At 29.8% G+C, this 24751-nt stretch overlaps 1 protein-coding gene and 1 long non-coding RNA gene across 5 annotated transcripts in view; one reads left to right on the forward strand and one right to left on the reverse strand.

Moving 5' to 3' along the window:
- LOC144838682 (transcription factor COE3-like) overlaps positions 1-24751 on the reverse strand; it is an 89845-nt gene that overhangs the window by 19656 nt on the left and 45438 nt on the right. The window lies entirely within an intron of this gene.
- On the forward strand, positions 2306-12858 carry LOC144838527 (uncharacterized). Its single transcript, XR_013611651.1, has 3 exons — positions 2306-2341; positions 6964-7074; positions 12260-12858. It is a non-coding gene; the product is annotated as an uncharacterized LOC144838527 (long non-coding RNA).

Consider the following 24751-nt stretch of genomic DNA (forward strand, 5'->3'; position numbering starts at 1 on the left):
ATAATACAATAATGTTGATATTAAAAACAAAACTTCTAGGGAAAACATTAATATACAGTAAATAAAAAAAAATAAAGAAACAACGAAAAAAAAAAAAACCAAGATGGTAAGTATTAAAATACCTATCTAGAATGTTTACAACAAAAAAAACCAATTAAACTTGCTTTTCTGATTTTCCTTAGTTTACAGTTAATGTTAACAATATAAATATTCATAATCATGGGGTATTTTCAACTTGTCCATGAATAAACTTACTATTACATAATTCAAAGTAATCCTATTAAGTACTTATGATATAAAAGAAATAGGATTTTGAAATTAATAACTTCCAATTATATTATTTCATCATGAACGACCTAAAATTTGGCCACATTCTGGCGCCAGTTGTAGAAACGAAATAAAAGAGAGTAGAGACGAAACGTACGGCGGAAGAATGGTACGCTAATTGTGCTACGATTTGTGATTATTCTTTTGGGTATTGAGGCTAACCGTTGGGAATGCTATGCTAAACCACTGTGTAGATATTTACTGTATTTAATGAGCGTATTCAATAGGACAATCCATCTAGATTAGACTTACATCAAATGACACAGGCTAACATTGTAAGTGATATACTGTATATAACGATATATAAATCCCAGTAAAACGACAACTCGATGTATGAAGTGCAACTTGTGACAAATGATGTACCTCAAAATTTAAAAAGTATAAATAACATTACGGGTATGGTCTCTTTTCTGTCAATAAGTTTATTAGAATACCTTCATATTCAGATATGAACTATCAAAAGACCAAAAAGTAGGTCCGAATTTGCTTGAATTTGTTTTAATTGGTATCAAATTTTTGTTAGACCACCTGTTCTAAGTCACCACCAAAGCGTTTAAATGAAACCTACTAGTTTATAAACAGAACATTCATTTAAAAAGCATGGAAAACTTTCTCGATATAGGAACTTTGTAATAGTATCGTACTGATTAGGTAAATCACTCACCCATGCTTGAAATAAAATGGCCCAAGGAGAAAATAGACCAGTAGAACTGAGTGATTTATTGAGTTTAGTGGAGAAAAGTTTGTTTCATTAAATGTAAATAATACACACATCAAAGGATGCTACTTAAATTAAGTACTATGAACCTTTTAAGTACAAAAGGTGTAACATGGCCCTTGATATCAGATATAGGCAAAAAAAACCTGTTATAAATTTAAAAGTATGAAGATGTATCAACTAATTATTTTTACAATACCAAATTAGGGTAGTGTACTTTTATGATTGGGTTGCCGTGGAAATTAAACCCGACTTGAAAGACCATTTGCTTGTCAACAGTTCTGGCCAAAATGCTGAGAACTTAATAGTCAAATTTGTTGAAAAGTTTTGATGTATAAATTGTAGAGGTCAAGGAATCGATCTACTTTTTTAATCTTAATAAAATAAAGTTATGCATGAGAAAAGACGTTAAAACTATGAATATATATGGAGCACAGCACTAGTAGGTGGATATTCCTTATTTTTCAAAACCTATACAAATTTGAAAATTATAATTATTAATGTCAAATATTTAATGACAAAATATTGATTACCAATAGAATGATTTAAGAACCACCTTACTGCTTTGTAAGTCTTCCAGACGACAGAAACCTGGAAGTTATGACCTTACAAAGATCATGCTAATATAAAATGAATTCCAACAAAAATTATAGGGTTTTTGATCAGGATCTCAAATGCACCCATTAACAAAGTTGAACAAATTTGAAAAACAGAATGGCAGACCTCTGACCTCATTAAACCCTGAGGAATTTCGCTAGTACAAGGCCGGTTGAGATGCAGGAGAAAATTTATGTACACTTGTTAGTATTTTTATGTGGTAGTTTGAGTGTTTGGATGACTCTAGCAGATGTATTCTGCAGATTCTGGCTCCACTCTGTCTGTAACTCATCCTTCTCCATTGAAAATGATACTCCAATCAAGTCATCACAATTTCGGGAGGCTAAGGGGTCAATTTTATTTGGCGGTGAACATTTAAAAATCATGTTTTACTATAAGAGTCCCTAGCGGCTTCAATAAAATTCAGTTTTTAATATCCCCTCCAACTAAATTTATTGATATTAGTTTATTACCATTTTTTTTTTTCTACTTTGATGGAAAAATAAAATAAAAATCTTCAAATGATACGGAAATTATTCATAAAAATGATAGTGTAATAATTATTGACAAATATTTAGGAGAAAATGAAAAAAATACTTGAATTGAAGTATCTGAAGGGAAAAAAATGGCTCGTAACTTGGAGATACAGAACAAGGACTGAGATATGAAAGAAGGGGATGAAGAAATCTATGTTTAATGGTAAGTCTAGAAAGTTACATAATTATTTCAACAATTGTTTTAATACCTACTGTACATTTTAAGTATACCAAATAATATCTATGACTTTCATAAACATAAATATAAACAAAAGTGATAAATATAAAATAGTATTTAAAAAATTATCCACTATGGAAAAGTAATCATAGATTCAAGCAGGAAGTTGAAAAGGGCTTTAGGAAGTCATCACAGCGTTTGTGTGTTAATCAAACAATTTAGTAAATTTGACACAAGGGGACAATTATTGCTTAAAATATATTAATGGTCGTTTTTTTTTTTTTGGTTTTTGACAGTTGGTGTTAGTTCACCTGGGACAAATTTAAATAACTTGTTGTTACTATGGAAACTACTAACAAAAAGTGTTTGTGTATACATTGTTAATTCATAAATATATGAATATAATAGTATATTTTTGTCTTTTGTTTATTCTTACTTTGTACAATTTGAAATAAAACATCTAAATTAAAAGATATTTTTAATTAATAAAACAACAAAATATTTGAATAATTTAAAAATGTAAAATCTCATCAATTACCCCCGAGATGTAAAAACTTTTAATCAATCCACGTATTACAAAATTGATAACATTATGATTGATAAAACTACATTTAAAACCAAGAATAAACAAATTAAAAATCATACAATAATTGAACTTGATGTTTTTGTTTACCTCCTCCTCCTCCTCAAAATATGTAAGTCAAGTTCTGTTGGTTCCATTGACCCTGAACTACTGTACAGATGAAATATGACTGGTGACAATGATGAATACCACAAACCAGAAAAAACACAAATCATTACCTCACTTCCTGCTTGAATACTTTTATATGCCGCTTATTTCCCATCCATTAAACTTTTCCCCTGTTATCCCCAATGGAAGTAATTATGTGTCTATTATAAAATCCACAAATTTTTGTTGAATCAAGTAGTTTTAATCCAAAATACAACTGGCCATTTTTCAAACAAATCCATGTACTTAATTGTACTAGTCAGTTAAAATTCTACTATTTGATATACAGTAGTTAATATAGTTTGTATAAAATAACCAAAAAGATGCTCTCCTACAAAATATATAATATATAGTTGTTGGCGGAAAAAGTTTTATCAATAAATAGATAAAACAGACAAACTATTGGTACATATTGTATTTCAAATATCTTTTACTACCTAAACAAACTTTTCAACAATTTTCTTATACTTTTTTCTTTTTTAAAGTTTTTTTTTAGATCAAGTGGAGATATTAAACCTAATCAGGGAAGAGGGATATTTTTCTAAACAAATTCTCTAAATCACTTGCATTGCCAGTTCACAACTTTCTTCCAATTGTTTATAATATTCTAAATTGGTTATTTCTATTGTGAATCTGTTGCAATGCGCAGTTTGTTCAAGAGTAGATTAGTGCTTTCAGTTCTATCTTTCCTAAGGGAAAACCTAGGCTTTTAATGTTAAATCTTTTCTAATTTTTGAATAATGTGCTTTTCAGTAATTGTAATCAGTAACAACTATTTATTTGTGTTCTATAATCTCTAATAGTAGATCACTAGACTATTGTTTCCATAAATCATAATCTGCCATATTATCAGTTTTACTTTTACCAAAGATAAAATATTGATGGTTGAATTATATGTTACGAATGAAGCAGAGCTCAATCTTTCTAATATCATAACATCCTCCAAACTAACAAACAGGAGGACTGCCCAGTCCATTTTTCCTTTGACAAAATACAATGGAAAAGATTGAGTTGATAGTACAATTTCTGCCCTGAATTTGCAACTGAAAATATTTTACCTTATTTATCATACAAATTAATAAATAATTTAAATGTATAGTATAAATTATGAAAATGTTTTTAACATTAATGATGCACCTGGAAGAAATGCCACTACTGGTCGATAATTGTTCCCAACAGATCAATCAATATCAATATTTAATTTAACTAATTAATAAACTAATTCTACTTATCATTTATGTAGAAATCTAAATCTTCGTAAATAAAACACACTGGTTTTGTCCAACTTCTCATTATAAGAACTTGTAGGTAAATTAGCCCCTTGTGAAATTGAAAACCTTGAAGGATTGAACTATGAACACAATTGCTAATATTCACAAGGGATCCAACTAAAGTACCCATAATTAATAGACAATTATCACAAATACTTAATTTATTAAGTACGTGTGACCAGGTCTTACAATAACTTTTACAAATGGATTATTATTTTATATTGCACAAAAAAAAACCCACAAAAATAATTATCAATTTCAAAAATGGTATTTATCCATGTAAGTTAAATATAACTTTAATGTGCTAATTATTATCAATCAGTTTGTCCAAATCTACAGATAATTAACTACAATTTAATTATTTTACATTATTGGCAATTATTAAAGTCACATAATTCATATCATATTTTATGATCCGACATTTAAATAGAATTTAATTATTTTCTAAAATTCATTACATATAATATGATTGATTGGAAGTAAATCATATCTAAACATTGAGCTCTAGGCTAAGTTTAACCATGGTTTAATGTCAACCAGTTTCATTATTTGTAAAAGTATTCTACAGGTCACAATTTAGAGATTTTACTAGACCTATAATGTGAAAAAAACATACTATAAATATTATAGCCCTAATGTTGCAAATCAATGATTACAACCATTTTTGGTATTTTTTTTACTATTTTTGTAAATATTTTCTTTGTATTTTCATGAAAATGAATGGGTTACTACAATAATATTGTTTTGAATTGCCAATGTTTCTAACATTAATGTAATCAAGTGTTGATAGAAGAAAGGAAATTAACCATTTAAAACATTTCTTATTTAATTTTAATGTTTTAGGAGTGTGAACTGGGCAACGTAATTCATAGCCTCTGTCTGCTGACTTGTTACAAATAATCTTAAACTTTCTAAAGAAACTTTTCTGAATCATATACTAGAATTGAAAGTTTAAACAAAAAAATATGAATTTCTGCTAATATGTAACCAACAACATGCAGTGTTTAACAATACTCAGACGTTTCTAGTTCAAATAGTATACACTTGAATAAAAGCGTTTTCATGCTATCATAATATTCTAGCATTCTCAATTCTAATAGTCTAGACTGCACTCAACAATTCTCTGCACAAAACTTACAAATGGCAGGATCTCAAAAGTTAAAAAAAAAAATCATTGCCAAGTTTACATACGTCATATTCCAAGAACAAAATCATAGTCACTAAAATGTGATGAACGGAACTCATCGTTCTTTAATTTTCCCATATTATATTTGTGGATTTCATTTGGTTATTGTTTGACAATTTTTGTACATAACATTTCAATGGAAATAAGTTTGTAAAGCATTCAAATTTTCAATTTACTAAACATTTTGTATGACATTATCTTCGTTTGATTTATCATAATAGAAAATAAATTACAATCTATATTTTACATAGAAATTATAATCAAAATTAGCCATAAAAATAAAATAACATTTGAAATGTTTTAAATTACTTAAAAACAGACAATCTTGTTAAGAAAAAGAGTTCTACAAAAGGGGGCCTGCTCGTAAATTATCCTAGCTACAATTAGAAGCAATTCCATCGGCTTTAACTAAAGAAAACTTGTAATCTGGTCCCTGGTGACCAGCCGATGACAGTCTACCACTTTTGAAGGAATTGAGGACTGTTTAAAACCTAATAGATGGTTCGTCAAATCCCCGGACGACTCCTCAAACCGATGACAAAATTACAAGATCAGTAGTGAAGATTATCAAAATGTTGTTGAATCAACCTGAAAACTATTTTACATCTGGTTTTAATATCACAAGTTGAATCAAGTGAAATTTAGTTCACAATATGCCAACAATTCTATCAGTATCAATATACCTTTACTTGACACTTTACAATTTTAATTGAGTTCATTTGTTTTTCTTTTAGAAACAATTTAATTGGTTTTTGTTTTATGAAGTGTACGTCATCACCATCCTTTTTGTGTGACTGTAATGACTATACCAGAAAGTCTTGTGGTTTTAACAAACTCATAAATTATGATGATAGAGGGCATCCTAAATAGCTAATCAAAATATATTAAAATAACCGTTAAAATTATAAATAGGACAAGGTGATATAGAATAAACTATTGTTTAGTGGAAAGGAAAAAAATGTGGGGAAAGACATGATGAATAAAATATCTCTGGAAAGACTAAGATGGATTATGCCAATGTCTCAACTTCACTGCTTAATTTTACACAAATATGAAAGAAAATTAATTTTAAAAAAGCAATCAATATGTAACAAAAATTTATAATAGTTTTAATCTATTGTATTTTTTACAGTTAACAATCTGTCTAACATTGTACAATTAGCGATTCTTTCCCTCCCAAACATCCGAAAGTTTGTTCAAAGTGACAAGTTTATAAGGAAACATCAGAGTTAATTAGGGGTAACATTTCACAGTAAGGGCTATGGGGCTTAGACCTACAGCTGGAAGTCAATAGTAATAACAAGAAGCCAACTAGAATTTAGATAGTGGGGACATACTAGCTTGTTATCATTCTGACGCAGGGCACAGGAAAAAAATCAAGCATTGTGATGAGTCACCTCACTTTCACTTTCTGTACTAGACAAACGGGCTGCGGAAGAAAAGATGGAATGGCTACAGGACGACAGGAACATATTAAAATTGAAAGAACGAAAATGTATAATGGAATTGTGGGATTGAAACAGGAAACAAGGTGAATAAAAAAATTTCTGAAATAAAAAATAGGAAACTGAAATTGTAGAAAGAACAGATTTTGTTATGAAACGATGAATTAGGCCCAAATATTTTTTTGTAAATTGTACGTCATAAAGTCATTAAAATGCTGCCATGAAGGAACTTTTAAATCTAAAAACCATATTACAAAGCTAACTAAAGAACACAAGGTCAAATATGAGCAGGCAGATTAGTAGCAAATGGATACAAGCATACTAAATAATTGTGACCAGTCATTTACATTTTTTTAAGTTCATGCTTAATAACTTATAATGCAAGAGCATCGGTACTGTTAGCTTTGTCACAATATCATTTGTTTTATTCAATATGCTCTTGTAGAAAAACACAATAAAAAGATGTGGAATATGATCAAGAATACGCAAAAGCACATCAGAGAGAACCATATAAATTGCGATAGAGACAATTATTTTCATCTGTATTAATATAAGAATATTGTGCTAAAAAAAGTCTATCAATTTGTAGTTGATAACATGTTACAAACATCATCAATTCTTTTATTATTATATCAAGGCTCATATATTGGTGTGATTTATACCGTCATGCGTAAGTTGAAATATTCATAGAATCATGGTCAATAATTTCAGAAGCTTTGTATTCAGCGATGCGGCAAAGAAACAATTGCAATGGCATCCATATCAATTTGATTCTGCATGTGAGCTCTCTGCTGTAACTTGGGGTATTTAGTTTTTAATTAATGACATACACACAGCTAAGTTTAATGATATCGAGTCGCCCAAGCGCAACAATAAGTAATGTAAACTTATTTTAATGTAAGGTCAGTGAAATATTAAACATAATTAGAATAAGTCAGTCTTCGATAATGATAGAATAATGTATTTTTGTGAATTTGTAGGATCAACGGATGAGATAAAGTTTACGAGAATAAACAAATTACAAATCAACAACAGTTTTCTAATGGACTCGGCCGAACTGACATTTTTTAATCCTATTTTTTTAAAACCAATATTGTAAATACGTTGGTTGTAATCTTTAACAGACGATAGTTGAAATGGATCAACTGACTGATTTATGTTGTAAATGTTGTGAATTACGAGTTTGTTTAGGAAATCAGAAATGCATTTTTTAAAGCAATATTTATTTAAAGGGCATTCTTCACTGGGTATGGGATCATAAATGTATTCGCAGCAAAAGCCAGGCAACATCAAAAAGCAATCACAAAAGTGATTACAAGAAGGTGAAGACAATGGCCCAAGTTGTGGATTAAGTGACGACGACGAACCAGATGCTAAGAATTGTCGCCAACATCCGACTGACTGGAATGAATGTTGATAACTGGATTATTGGTGACTTACTGTAAAAACCTTGATTCGATCAAATACATAGATAACGGAACGGAAATCCACAACGCACCAGTTTCGATGAGGAAATGTTGCAATTATCGTTTGATCTTAGAGGAATCATTGGTAACAAACTTGGGGGGCATCCCATCCATTATACTTCATTAATATTTCAAGAATTTTCTATTTCATAAACTTATTCAAAAATCTCAAACATGAACAAAAAATATCAAAAGATAGGCTACTATTAAATTCATACAGTATACACATATACAGTTTGTTGATACTACAATTTACATTTTTATCTAGAATTTTAAAAAGTGTATTTTAAAAAGATTATTTAATATAATAATCTTAAGTAATAAATAATCTACCCTTAACACACACACAGTTTGTATAAACACAAAAATGAAACAGTAACTTATACATTCACATGCCATACACATAAGACACTAATTACTTTAATTTTACTGAAGTCACGAAAAATGTTTTTAAAAATTCAAAAATTCAAAATAAAATATGTCATCATTATTTAGCAATTTTTCTGATTGCTAATAACATTCATCTCTGACCAAACTGTGAACCCCATATTTTTCTTGAGAAGGATTTTGTTGGCCCTCAGGGCTAAGCCGAAACGCTCCCCAGGTAGGCTTCTTTAAAACCAACTAAGTTGACTTGTAAAGGTTTCTAGCAAAGCATTCATTCAGTATCATGGGCTTCCCATTTGGGCTTAGAATGAAAGGCAATGACCTTGTTGAATTAGTTCATAATAAATGATACTGCCGAGAGCAAAACGCACCCCACGGTATGCGACGACGACAATTGAACTCCACGCTGCAACCTACAATTAACATGTAATCAAATAAAAGCTTGTTAAATGGGGGAAATGATTTGCTACTTAGGTAAATACTTATCTACCAAACATGTTTAGCTAAATCTTTAACCTCCAATAAAAGAGGTATACCAATAATTGTTGTACATATTTTAAAACTAATCTTTGTAATATTGAGAACATAATAAATATGTGGTAAATTCAAACCAGCACCTAGTTTAAAAAAAAAAAGGATAGTTGAATCATTGGTGTATCTAGCCTTGAGTATTTGATTGAGCTAGCCTTGGTATTCTGACATTGACTGGGCCATCGCTGTTCTCCCAGATGCCGGTTATTCCAACATTGCTAGCTACTACTGTTTTTACTAACTTTTGCAAAAAATATCCACAGGAAAAATGTACTTAAGCAATATATATATATTCTGGAGATATTTAGAATGATTTCAGTATACATTTGGCCTACTGCATTTTGTTTTCATCGTTTTATTTCGCATTAATAATCTTTCTCCCACCTTCATCACTGCATTAATATTAAGTAAAGTAATATGAAATTGAATGTCAACAAACAGTTCTGTTTAGACAGAATTCATAACGGTATGATTGACGGAGATAGAAAAACATTACGGTCTTCAATTTCAGCTTGAAAAAGCAAAATTATCTAGGAAAAATCTAGTTTATTTGTTGAAGTAAGTAATCCTAATATTCGGGTAGTGTTTACCCAGTGTTAGCAACCATTTTTAAGGGATGGGGAACATGGATGAAGATGTAATATTGGAGAATGCCTGATGGTTTTAACGCTGCATGTTTATCTACTGTCATGAGTCATTTTCTCAGCTGTCAGTGTTGGTGCTACTGACCAACACATTTGCAATGAAATTCCTCAAGTCTGTCAGATAAATTTAAATATCAGAATAAACTACTTGAATTTCCAATTCATATTTTGTATTACATAATCATTAGAAATAGAGATTTTAATAAAAAAAACATTTCAACTGGAAAAACCTTTAAGTTGAAAATATAAATAATTTAATTGTCATGAACCTTGACAGGTGTGGTGGTATAATACGAATGTCAACTTTACTATAAAACATAATATATTTGCAGGGAGGTTTAACAAACATTGTTATTAAAATTTGTTTATTACATTTTTCATGACAAAGTAATAAGTATATCAACAAATGAATATGCATTAAATGTATTTTTATGTATTTGTTGAATCGAAGAAAAATATTTGCATTAAAGTGCGAAAAAGAAAGTTAAAACATGACCTTGTTTGTAATTTTTTTCATTCCAGACAAACAGTATAAATATTAACAACAACCATTCTGTTCTTTGTTAATCAACTTTTCATTATAATTAGAGGCTAAAATTTACTTTGAAGATAAGAAACATGGGTTTAAATAACGGGAAATATAACTAAGAACACGGCTAAAGATATTGTCGGGTTCGTTAATATTTAGCAGGTGCTTTAATAAACGCAAAGCCACCCAAAAATTAAGATCACATGCTTAGTTTTAAGGCTGTACTTTTATAACAAATAATAAATAAGAAACATAATTTTCTACTTGCATATTATTTTGCATTATTTAATTTGTTTTGAAATAAAATGTGGACAAAAGAATTTGTAAAATCACGACGGCAACATCATGATGAGGCAACTTCTTAACCTTAATATGGTACCTTATAAATTCCATTTTAGTAGAAAGATGACTTAGGTTTTAACTCAAAAGCTAGGTACTATATGCAAACTAATCAGGATATATGCGTTATGCTACGATTCTCCTCAAAATCACATTTCACAAAGAATCAAAGCGCATCTGAAAGGTGTCCCCAGGCAATTCAACCATCTCGCGGCATTGGACAAAAAAACTTCACCGTGATGTTGGTGCGTACCATCGCAAACATTTCTCAATGTAGATTCTAATTAGAGAGAATACACATTTGATTGTATATCACTTACACAATTATTTTGCCTGACACCTTTACAGAGAGTAATTTTCTTGGTAAAATCCCAAGAGATGCACGACCCAAATACGAAATCCTATTCTTCCTAGCCTCCAACTCCCCCAGATGCTGTGAATTGTATTTCACCTGTTTTTGGCCAAGATTTTTTTTTCAGTTGTTTAAATCAAATCAAGGGGTATTGGACCAAATAGGTCAGACGTATTAGCATTCCCTTACCACCTGTATACACGACCTCATGGGTAGTAGAAAATGTCCAAACGTTTTTACAAAACAGTAAAACTTCCTCCTATAACTATGCCCAGCAATTATGAATTTTACTTCACTTAAATGTGGCATAGTTTTCTAAATAGGGTGCGTTGTTTTTAAACCTTGAAAATTGGTATAATAAAAAATAAGAAATCATATCAGTAGATTCAAATCATATCTGGAATAATAAAAATAACTTTTGATATGGGGAAAATATTAGTTACGATGAGTTGGTTAATAACATCATTGTACATGCTGTAATTTAATAATTAAAAACAACAAAATTTAGTTTTTGTATAATTACATGAAGACTATAGAACTATGAAAGGCATGAAACGGCAGAAACGTAACCCTACTTCCGCCATGAAGATTATTTCTATACTGGTCACAACGAGGGCAAAAAATTAGTGACACAGGTGTGCAGAATAGACAGGGCAATGTCCAGAAATTACCAATGACAGTCTAATTTAAAGAAAAGATGGGAAAATGCTGGACGCTATCAAGCTTATTATAAAAACCACAATTCAAACCGATTTGGACAAAAGAAGTTTATTAAAACCAGGTTTTACTTAAACCTATATTTTGTACCTTTTTGATAAAATAATAATACCTCCTGTTTTCTGATTCAAAAATCTTATTTACAATATCAAATAAATATTTGTACTATTATATCTTAAACAAGTTTGTGATGAAGTACAAAATATTATTTTATCACACAAACATTTTAAAAAAATGAGAAAAAAGATGTATTGAAACAGGTTGGGCTTTACCTATTTTCTTTAACATTACATGTTTTTTTTTTAGATTCAACCAACAGTATTACGGTCAGCTCGTTACAAAAGCTACGCTAAATGAGAACATAAAGACCATTACGAGATTCTGGGATGCGGAACAAATAAGATGGCAGTATACGATTTTGGAAAGACAATTTTCAAAATTAACTTCACATAGATTATGAGACGAACGACACAAGTTGATGTTGATTGAACTTATTAATCTTAATCATCAATGCGATTAAAGTCCAATCATTGTCTTTTTAATTTGGATAAAGTGGTTGGCGTGGGTCGTTTGGAATGAATTGGGCCAAAAACAGAATGAATCAAGTATGAAAAGGTACTGAGTTAATCATGCAGGAGGCTTGAGGATTCCGATTCCCAATGCAATCATGAACGGTACGAAGACGTTCCCAAAGGAGACAATTTCTATCTAAGATCCCGCCTTACTGTTGCCTAGCACTAGATTAAGTTTCAGATATCATAGCAAGTTCGCAATATAGAAGCTAACTAAAACACTAATAACAATGCAATTCACAATAATAAAAAAACCAAGGTGTAAAGTTGCAAATCTGTTATTTAACAGAATTTTGAAAACGGCTTATTGGCTATGTCAACTGGACAATGAAATGACCAGTTATTGTCCAGTATTAATTGGATTCTACATTTTGATAGCTAATGCTGATTCTCTGGTGACCATGTTAGTTAAGATCATTGAAGGCATTATTAACTTAGATACAAGATATTACTGACCTTCCTACTATTAGAAATCAAACTGGTCAGTTGAGACTTGTTTTACATGGCCAACTGAAAGTGATAAAATTATATGAAATATGACACTAAATAGAACAAAATAAAATTTAATTACGCAAAGGCTTTAAGTACGAGACAATACAAAGAACAGGCTTAACGCTCGCCAGAGGATTGGCTATTGGCTTCTGTTGATAAGGGACTGTTAGTATACCCAGATTTTATTCTCTTTTCCACCTTTTCAGACATAAAATTAACGAAAACAGAAATTGCCTTTGATAAACATTTGACCGCTACTAACTAAATTAAATTTGAACATCGTATTTTCAGTTAGTAAATTGTTGTAAAATGTAAATCAAATTTTTACAGTTTAACAATTAAAATTACAAGAAAATAAGTATAACATATTCATTAAAAATTACAAATTTTAATTTTTTTTTTCAAAAGAAATTGCATGTGCAACTAAAGACAATTACATGTTTTAAACATCAGATCCCTTTATTTTAAACTGTATTTAATATCACAAAATTGATTTTTATTAAATATCGAAAAGAAGAAAGTGTTTATAAATCCTAAAATATTATTAGTAATAATTAGTATACAATATTATAACCATAATAATATACTGGATAGGTAATTGGGTAACATAGTAGTTTGAAGTAAAACTGACTGAAATCCCTGATGACTTCAACCTGTTCATATTAGATTCCCCTGGTAGTTGGACTCAAATACATTTATATGAAAAACAATACACAAGTAAGAAATATACTGACAACTTTGATCAAGCATTGAAACAAGGACATGAATAATTTCATAATTATACTTAATGAGAAAAATAACAATTGTTTATATAATATTTGCTAGCTACAAGTTATTGGGTATTTCTACACCAAAAGCATTTCATTTCATATTGAATGATAAATATTTTTAAGATAAGATAAACATTATTCGGTTATTTTACTACAAATAAAAATGTGTTCAATTTTACTTGAGATAACTACGGTTTAGGTTTATCTACAGTACTAGTTTTTAATGGCCATTTTACTACAAAAATGACAAAATCGTAATTTTAAATTTGATGAGATAAATGAAATAAATATTGTCATCAAATGAAAATTATCAATATCTAAGCATTTAATTGAAAAATAAATTATTGATATTATTATTATTTGAACTATGTTCATTTTTCCGCTACATATCTTCGTCACCTCTCATTCTTAAATTACCGACTTATTTTGTCTCTTAAGATTTTATTTAATTTAAATTTATATAGAATTGTAGAATTCCAAGGTTAAAACAAAGTATTTAGGTCAATAATTTAGACCATCTTTGTGTAATTCAAGATCAAATATCATTCGCTATAATTCATCTATCCAAGGATAGTTTCTTTCTTTCTTTTTCTCTATTTTGAGACTAGAAATGCCCATGTCTCCACCGTTGGATCATAGAATGACGGAGAACCAAAAGATTGCAAACCAAAAATTATAAAAAAAATGCCTTTAGCTTTTAAGGAAATGAAAGATTCATTGAGAAAATCCTCAAACATGTGTAAATTTCCCTTTGTCACGGTATATAGGCAATGTAGGGATTAAAAACAAATTAAAACAATTTGTTAAATTTTTATACATATTATACAGAACGAAGAAATAAAGTATAAGAGTGGACTAAGAATTGTATAAATTCTGTTAAGAGTTGAATAAATATGTACATACAACCACAAGCCTTTGTGGATATGCAGTAATTTCTAAGCTACTCAGTAATAGAATAGGAAAGAGAATAATCGAAGCTTTATTTGTTCTTACGTCTGGGGTCACCAAGTTTCATTTGTAAAGGGTTAGCAGTTTATCGAAATGAGGCTAGGTCAATATTGGCTTAAAATCGGGGACGTTGGCCGACTGAGTTCACTGACGAATGTTGGCCTTTCTGGTAAATATTATTCCCTAACTCAATTTTATTAACAATTTGTTAATGATGAGAACTGTAATAAGATTAAATAAGAAACACAAAACAATTTAGATCTTTTCAAAAGTAATAATGAATTGTAAATGTTTTCTACTAAAATTGAATTGATTATTATAATTATGTTTAAAAAACAAACAATTATTAATTTGATAAAACTAAAATTTACAGGATATGTACAATATTACTAAACAAAACATTTTATATTTTTAGGACATTGGAAATTTAAACATTTAAAATTTGTTATATTTAAAGATATATTGTCCCCCTAATTTTAATTTTTTTGTTGAATATGTTATTTTAATGTCACATAATAGTTATTCACTCTCACAAAAAATTGGGTCTGAAAAAAATTTATCTACCTGAGAAAAATGTAATTTAAAGCAAAAAATGGTCAAATTGTCTGGAAGACAATGAGTTTTTGGGTAATTTAACTGTTTATTTTGTCTTTTTATAGGTGAAATAATTTTTTTCCCCCGTTTTTTTTCTAATGGAAGTGAACAACTTCATTAAAACGGCAAAATGGCCTATTCAAAGTCCGATTTTAAAAATCTTTATTTTTCATGATTTTGGGGGACAATACATCTTTAATTGTCAATTTCTTAAAGTATTTATTTGTTGTTTCTTTTTTATGCTATTTATTCAATATGTATTGATGTGAAAAAGTAGCTCACAAAATGTATGTTGGCAAGTTAAAGTTCAGTAGAAGGAATTTTTCGGGTGATTTCCTCAAAGACAACAATTCATTTCTTTTAGTAACCAAATCTTGCGAGAAGAACGAGCTAATTGCCGGTGAATTGGATGTGGTAGCCAGGGATATTAAAACTGAACAAAAAAGTAAGACACATCTGTTGGACATTAAGTTTAGCTAACTGTAATATTAAGCAAAGTAGATGAGGTCAGGCTACCTAGGACCACTGCCATAACTGATAGGTAGAATCATCCATTTCTCTTCCTAAGTACAGTGATTAAACTCATAGCATAAAACAAAAGCTATCAGGCCTTTAATCACCACCTATACTAGTTGGCTCCACTGAGGAATTCGGATCAATCATTAAAAGAAAGGCAGCCATTTTGAAGCAGGTCACCTTCTGATATATATTTATCTGGTAATGATTGAGAATGTATTGAAGGAAGTGTGGTAGTAACAGGTTGACCTCACCGAGGAGAGTCAAGTACTAGGATCAAAAGGTTGCCTAAACTGTTTATATGGAGTGCCCTGATTGGTTAAAAGTATCACAAACTGTAAAATACAGACTATTTTATAACATTTTAAATAATAATTTTTTAATACTAATTCCCGCAATGTTAAAACATAGCAAACTTGATTATTGTGTTGTGTTGACATTGACAAACCATTCAAAAGAAATTTATTTACCCCTTTGTCAAAGATTTCAACAGGAAATAGTGAATAAATATAGCCGTATTTCAAAGACGTGACTATTATATTATACAATGTTTACTGTTTTTAAACTGAAATGAACTCCTAAACATTAAATTCAAATGATTTATGAATACTACTAGGATACAAAGAGCAACTAGAGTCTGTAATATGACCTATTCAATTTACGCAGACAAATCAGAACTCGTGCTTTTAACCTGTGTTGTTAAAATCAAGCTAGTATACCATCCCTTCTGTCAGAATGTATTTTGTTTGCCACACTCCACAGGTGGGCGAGTCATATGCAGTAAAACAAGCATTACATCAGTCTTCACTCTTGCTATACTAATTTTAGAAAGAATCGTTCTATTGTATCACAGAGATGTATCCTATATATAGCATAGATCCTTACCAAACAATAAGTAAAGATAGAAATACCCTGTTCACTGTTCATCCAACAACTCACTATACTTTAGAAACCTAACAATAAACAATATAGATTATCACATTAAAACCGAGATGAACACATCATGTTCCAGAAGCTAAAAAGTTAAATTGAAGCGCAATAATCAATTATTTTGTCCATATACAGTAATGATATATCCATATAGTAATGCTATTTCCATATAGTAATGCTATATTCCTATACACTACTTTACAGTATATCAATAGTTAAATACTATATATCCATATATAGTTACATTATGTCCATATATAGTTACATTATGTCCATATATAGTTACATTATGTCCATATATAGTTACATTATGTCCATATGTACATTCAAGTCAAAAGTTGGTTGTCAAAATCATTATGATTTAATGCTGTAGTTGTACGGCCTTCTTCTGGATTTACCCGTTGGCAATCATCGCATTAGAATAATGTTTTCATTTCAATAGCAGCTATAAAAACACAGACCTTCTAGTTCTTCTTAGAACAACATCACCTTTCATAAAGAACTATGCAATATAAAATTCACTGCAAAGAATTTTAAAATCAATAATAAAACTGAAAAGTTAGTCAAGTCAGTTGCAGTACACAAAAAGGATATAAAATAAAGTTGAAAATGGCTCAAATTCTCAATTGACCGAATATGATTTAAAGTATAAAACAGGGATATTGTAAACTAGATTATTTTTTTTTTCAAATTACCGATCTTTAAACAATCAATGTTAGCAAATAGGAAGCAAAATGATTGAACACTTGGAAGAAAAAAATACTTGTTAACTACGCAAATCGGAAACCAATTTATGTCAAGTTGAATTGCATTGAGTTAGAGTTAAATGCGGTAACATTGTGTTCTTAAGAGCCGCTTCAATTAACCTTCTAGAAACATCAAAGACCACAAATGCTGCACCCCAATTAGCACACAACAGGGTTGTAATACGCAGAGTCAGACCAATAACTAGCGTTTCTCCAGTCTCTTTCAACTGCCTCCACTCTGGGGAACAATTCGTGCCAAATTTGACTAGTTTTCTTTCACCTTCGACCTTGGTAAGATTTCGGTTGAAATTCGCTGTATTTATACTAATTTGTCAGTAGGGAAGTCGTTGGTAAATTGGAATTATTACGCTCAATTAAATTGTAGTTAAAAAGTGTTGAGTTTGGGTGTTAAGGCCCTAAAGCATCAGCTGCTAATGGTAATTACTATTACAAAATGTGTGAAATGTACATAAGATTTTTATCTTCTTATGCAAATATTTACATTTTAACATTTTCTAGGGTGGTAGTAGTATTGTAATGGAAATATAATATTTTCATTTAATATTACAGTTAATAGATAAATGAAAATTATTTAACATTCAAGTAAACAAATTTACATAAACACTTGATACTAATGTACTACACAAGTTCACTTAAGGTCTAACCCTAGGGGGCTGTCTGCCTGTCTGGCCATCTATTCCCGCACTACAGTCCCTAGAGCAAAGCATTATACAATTAAATACAATTCATTATTTAAACAATTAAGTATTATTCAAGTTGGCCGAAAATAATATGTTATTGACCGAGTTGTCTGGACAGACAAAGACCAATACTAATTATCATCTTTATATTTACTTTGTCAATATTTGACCAGTGTCCTAAACAAATATAACCACTTTAGCCAGTCAAATTTGACCACAACACAAGATCAATTTGATCACAGACTTGGATCTATTTGACCACTAGGTTATATAAATTTGGTGAGTATAACAACATCAACACTCTTTTATTATGATGACATAGATGTTGATTATTTAGCCTAAAAAATCTTTAAATATTTTTGGATCATTATATCTTATTAATGTAAAGAAACAGTGAAAAAATGTACTGAACAAGTCTGTCCGCACCTTTGCAAAATAATATATTGTCTGGGAATTATTTTCTCTTTCCTAGTAGTAAAGATTGCTTTAGTGTAAACAGGGTTTACTCAACATTTCAACGTGGATAAAACAGTGTTAATATGATGCTGAAAGGTTGCAAGAAAACTGGAAACTATTAATTTAAACTCATTATGGTTTGCAACGAGTGATGAAAAAAGTTAAGACAATTTTACTTCTAAACCTATCTTCCCACAAATGCCATAACACAGGCGCTTTTATACTAGAGTCTTAATTTTTGTTATATTTTTAAATTTTTGTAAAATATTTTATTTAAAGCAAATATATATTTCATTCACACAAATTTCTAAATTAAATAATTTATACTAATTTGATAGTAGTATATTTTGTAAATCTGTTTTTTTTTAGTATTTTAAAGCAAACAAACTTACATATTTTTTTTGTAAGCTTGTATGTAGACTTCCTTACATGAACAACAAACGGTCAAATCCTGCTGCCATGTAAAAACTGTTCTAAAAAAAGTTATGACGGCAAGTACTACGTGCTTTTGATAAATTGAAACAATTTAGGTTGATCGGTAGACATCTTCATCAACATCACTCAAAACTACTTCAATTCAATTGGCATTTTAACAGAATAATCTAACATTTTAACCAGCTTCCTACTGCTATACCAAGATACACCCATCTATGGACGGCAACCGGTGACAAAACACATCAAAATACATTCTTTATTGTTGTTTCGATTATGAATATCTGTTGCTCATTAATGTACTCAAATTGTAATATTGTTTCACTTTCCTAATTTTGGCATATAATGCCTTCCATATTGAACAGGAAAGTGAAAAATGAAACTTTAAAAAAATGCTTTTTCTTTGTTGAGATTTTGCAAAATAAGCAAAAACAATAATAAGACTGACCTTCTGGGCAGCTTAAATGAAGGTGTCAATTCCCCTAAATTTATTTTGATCGATTTTGTTAAAATGTCAAAAGTTGTAGAGAGAGGAAATATCTTAAGGTGTGTAAAAGAAGTGAGTCATTACAACTTTTGAAATAACACAGCCATGTTTACAACATATATATATTTCATACAATTTTTTTTTTGTCGAACAAAAACAATAGTGTTCTTTGATCATTTTTCTGACATTTTAATTTAAAAGCAAATAAAAAGTAGCTCATGAACCAACCAAATCAAGAATCATATATTTTTCTGGTAACAAAATAACATTATTCCCAGAGAAATTGCTTTAGGACATAAAGATGAAAATATTTTACATATCATGATCTTGAGCTTAAAAACAATTGGATACCGGATGAAACCTGGCTAACCCCCTCATTAGGCTACAGAATGTCCGTGTCCCGAAGGATTTCGTCAAACAGTGTTATTACCCCGGTAGCTATGTGGCGGACTCTTTCAATATAATCTCCACCAAAGATACAGAGATTTCATAATCAAAGGCTTCATCATCATTATTCACAATAAGTTGAAAAGTAATTAAATGTGTTCGCAAAATAGGTATGCTGTTTGATCGCTAGGGACTTAAGGCTTAGATGCAAACTTGCATTATTTGCAGACATTTTTTCTATTAATTTTTTTTTCTTTACTAAATATGGACCTAATTATTATTGAGCATAAAAATCTAAAGTGAATTAGAAATTGTTTCAGATTATTGAGTATGCAATTGAAGACTTTATGATTTTTAAATCAAATAATTAATCTTGAAATGAAAAAACTTAATTTAGATAATTTAACAAAATTAGCAATTACAGAATTTCATGTAGACGATAAATTATTTAATACATACTATCAACTTTTGAGAAAAACAAATTTAGATTATCTTTTAAAAATGAATAAATTGAAAAACAGAAGCGATTATGATATTTTGTTAAGGTTTTTAATAATTATTATATTAATAATAAACTTGGGTGGAGTATTTGACTAGGATTTAATACACATTGATCACTAAAGAAAAAGATAGAAATAATTTCCCATCTCATTTTTATTCATAAACTTTGACAAGATATTATTCCAAATAAAAATTACTGATTCGGAAAGATGGTCCTATGAACCGCAGGAATATGTGAACAACTTTTTATTGCTTAAAAAATCATGACTTTTTGATGACTTGAATGTTGTCCCATGAGGCACGGATATTCACAAACTTTGCTCCTTTCTGAGTTGAATAAAGCAGGACTCAACCAAGTGTTTGTATGATGATTCAGTTTGTACTTAGTGGTCTGAAATACTTCAATCTTTAATTTACCATTCACCGATTAATATATTTTTCATCCCAAATAATCTTTATTTTAACCTATCAATATAACCTAGATTTAGGATATATTGAGTGAATTTTGAAATTTAGTGTCGAGATACACATAAATAAATAGTACTGCCTATTGTTGTATAGTTTAAAGAAAGTTGATACATTTTTAAACAATAACACGACAAAATGTAATTCATTTAATGTTAAGTAATAAATTAAATTATTGTTACAACTGTTTAAAAATTAAATTACAATTATTTAATTTTCATGTTCTCAACAACAATTAATGATTAAATCAGGATAACTTTAAAGTATATTATATAAATGTATTGTACAAAACAGTGCAAAGCATTGTGGGTAATATTACGAGTCAGAATGTCATGAAAATACTGCAAATAAGAATAAATAGAGATCTGACATAATTAGAAAATTTACTTAGCATTAAAGAATAACTTTAAAGTATATATTATATAATATATTATACAAAACAGTGCAAAGCATTGTGGTTAATATTACAAGTCAGAATGTCATAAAAATACTGCAATGCATTATGGTCCATAAAAAGTGAAGGAAGTGGATGCATGGCAACGACTTGAACATCATCACAAGTAAAACCTGCCTATGAACTTGCAATATTTGTATGGGGTACATTTCTTGACAGACCCTTGGGAGGGAGTCTGAACAGGTGATGTACACTACATCATTTATGGACAAGAGGGAGCTATTTCATCTTCTGATTTAATTCACTTTTCAACAGCTTTCTGGCCCGGCGGGAGTAAATTGCTAGTTTTAAGGTTAATTTTAAGTATACATTCGTCAGAGTATTGTAATACATAAAAACTACAGATGCACAGTGATAAATTTCTTTCAGTTTTTTTTTTCTCTTTCAAAAATGACTTGGTATGAAATAAAATAATATGCTTTGTCACTCAGAATTGATTGCCATTTTTAGTAGTATACAATATCTATGTATAGAAATGCCACAACAAAATACAGAAATGTTATTTTTAAAATTAAATTAATTCAAATTTAAACATAAACTTTAAAAAATCTTTAAATGCTGCAAAAAAAATTGCAGGTGTGATTGTTTCTAAATATAAATAATAAAACTTTTATCATAATCAAATAATTTGTTTATATAACTTTTTTTTCCATGATCAACAAATTCCTTTAAAATTTGCAGATTTGGATTTTATATTTAAACAATTTGATAAAGAGTGAATCTAGCGATTGGGTTTCTCCCCTACAGGGAAAAACCAGCACCCTACGCAAATTCCCTCGAGAAACAATGCCAATAATTTATTGCCCGAGGTACAAATTCATAGAACAAATTTAACCTTTGCGTTTACCTATGTTATAGAAGATTCACAAAACTGAAAATAAACCGCATTTTCATTTATTTTCTATATTTTGAATAGTAAATATGTGGCTAATCTTAACAATGTTTCAATTTGTACTGTACATTTCAACATGAATATTTGCCTTATTCTGTACAATTCATTTTAAAGAATTTCTCAGACTCCTATAAATGATAGTAATACTAATAACTAGACCCCTCTTACATGAAGAGTCTGCAGTAGTATTAAAACATTAAGCAAGTAAACTTTCTAAGTATTCTTATTCCAATTACCTGTCCCCCTAATCCTTCCAAAAATTATAGATGTTTTTGGTACAGTACACCTGTGAGATAATAACAAGCTTATTTAGTCAGGTAAGCCTACAGTGCTACTACAAATTTGTGTGCTGTATGTCCTGAACCGCCTTGCAGATAACAACTTGTAGCAATAAGTGGGAAGACCTTGCCTTCAGCGACTAATACCAAATTTATGGTCAACTTTTGTTATCATTTGCATTAAAACATTGACAAGTGCTACTTAGTAGCCAATTAATAACAAACATTATTCTTTTCACACTTTAAAAACAAACTGTATTAACTAATGTGGTTTATGAAGTATTGTGATGAAAGATTTTGACTTAAAATTCACATTTTATTTTTATGAAAGTTTCTTTGTGGATTCTGTAATAGAACAAAATATTTACATATAATTTTATTGTGTGTAAAAAATGAAATCGGAACAATATAATGCATCAATATACCAAGAGTAAAATCATTATTTCTAACATCCATACTATCATTATACATTAATGTAAAAAACAGTAAAATATCATAAAAATGTCAACAAAATACTGAAATACACATGCATACATTATGAGTGGTTGAACTTTGGCCTGGATCTTATTTGGGTTAACAGCGAGGCAAGTGACCTTCTAACACGTATGTCAACTCCAATAGGCTCGCACCATATGACAGAGGAACATTGATAACGTAAAATTACATTGTATTATGCTTTGCAGCAGTCATATTGCGCGTCATGTATTATATACTTAAAGTATCGGTGACATGCATATAAGTTAACTGTCATCCATCTGATATGCCCTGCTGGTTGCTTTAGGCAAGAGAAGATTCAACAAATGCTTCCAGCTAAAATATGTGGTGCCACAACACCTAACATAGGGCATAAACGTTGCGATACAATATTATCGGAGTCGGCTATAAAATTGAAAGAATTTTATAGCAAATTAGAAAAGAGAAGTGATTTGGATGTGTTAAGAAGAGATGATTGGATTGTAGGTATCCATTTGGTGTGCTCCGGGCAAACTGAAAATGAGAAGACTGCAATGAGAACCAAGAATGCACCAAAGATGTTTGTAAGCTAACAATGACTTACTCTCAGGAATATCATAAAACAATATCCAAAACAGATCCTTTCATATACTTTTTATTTACAATCTTTAAAGAAGATCACCTGTGCAGTTTTATTTTATTAAGAACATGGGTCCTCTATAATACGGCAATACAAGGGCCTAAATGCTGCGACACAATCAGAGTTGATTATAAAAATACAATACAACATCAAATTGAATTGTTCCTTTAAAATAATTCAATGAGAATTAAAAACTGAAATACAATATTTAATTTTTATATTTAATCAAAAGACAAATTATTGAAAATGCTGTGGGTATCAGTAGCTGAATAAAGTACAATCGCCAGAAACAAATTACAGAGTCTTCGGGTAAAACTAACCCATCTCAGTGCAAGTGTATATATTATATATATTCATATTTTAAATGCAATTAATATTTTCAATGATTATAAACAGTGACAAAAAATGGTTGACAGAAGTCGTTATATACTATCTTCGATTACACAATTATATTTTATAGCATGATCTTACTTCTCGTTTAAATCACAAGCTTACGCTGCTCGCTAGAAAGTGGAACAAAGTCGGGGGATAGATTTTCTGTCTAGTCACCATTAGAATGATTGAAGGCAATATTACAAACAGGAACATGTCTTGGGTTAACAATTTCCTTATTGGCAAATCTCACCCTTCTTATATGGGTTATCCAAACTAAGCCCCTTACCGTTCATTGCAGCTCACGGCAGCCAAGATAGGGGGTTGCGGAGTTGGTCTTAGCTTTCAACTTGTTATATGGTATTTGAATATTAAGTGAGTGTTCACACTTAGTCTGACTCATCGTGTTAAATCATCGATGAATATTAGCAAGGTTTTTTTTTTTATATCTTTATCATTACAATATGCAGACTTGTCATATATATATTAAATAGGAGACTTGTATACAAAAACATACTATCTTAAAAGTAAACAATAATAATGTACGATAAATTCAGCAGGAACTACTGTACTCCAGTCATTACGTTGTCCTAACGATGACAGGGATAACTAAATCGGACAAGGAACCAATCAGAGTGCAGCCTGCTTATCTGATGTTAATTGCAAGAAAATCCACTTAGCATAAGGAATACATATTAATTTAATATGCATC

The sequence above is a fragment of the Antedon bifida genome, chromosome 3 (assembly GCF_963402885.1).
Source record: "Antedon bifida chromosome 3, ecAntBifi1.1, whole genome shotgun sequence".
Classification (NCBI taxonomy): Eukaryota; Metazoa; Echinodermata; class Crinoidea; order Comatulida; family Antedonidae; genus Antedon; species Antedon bifida.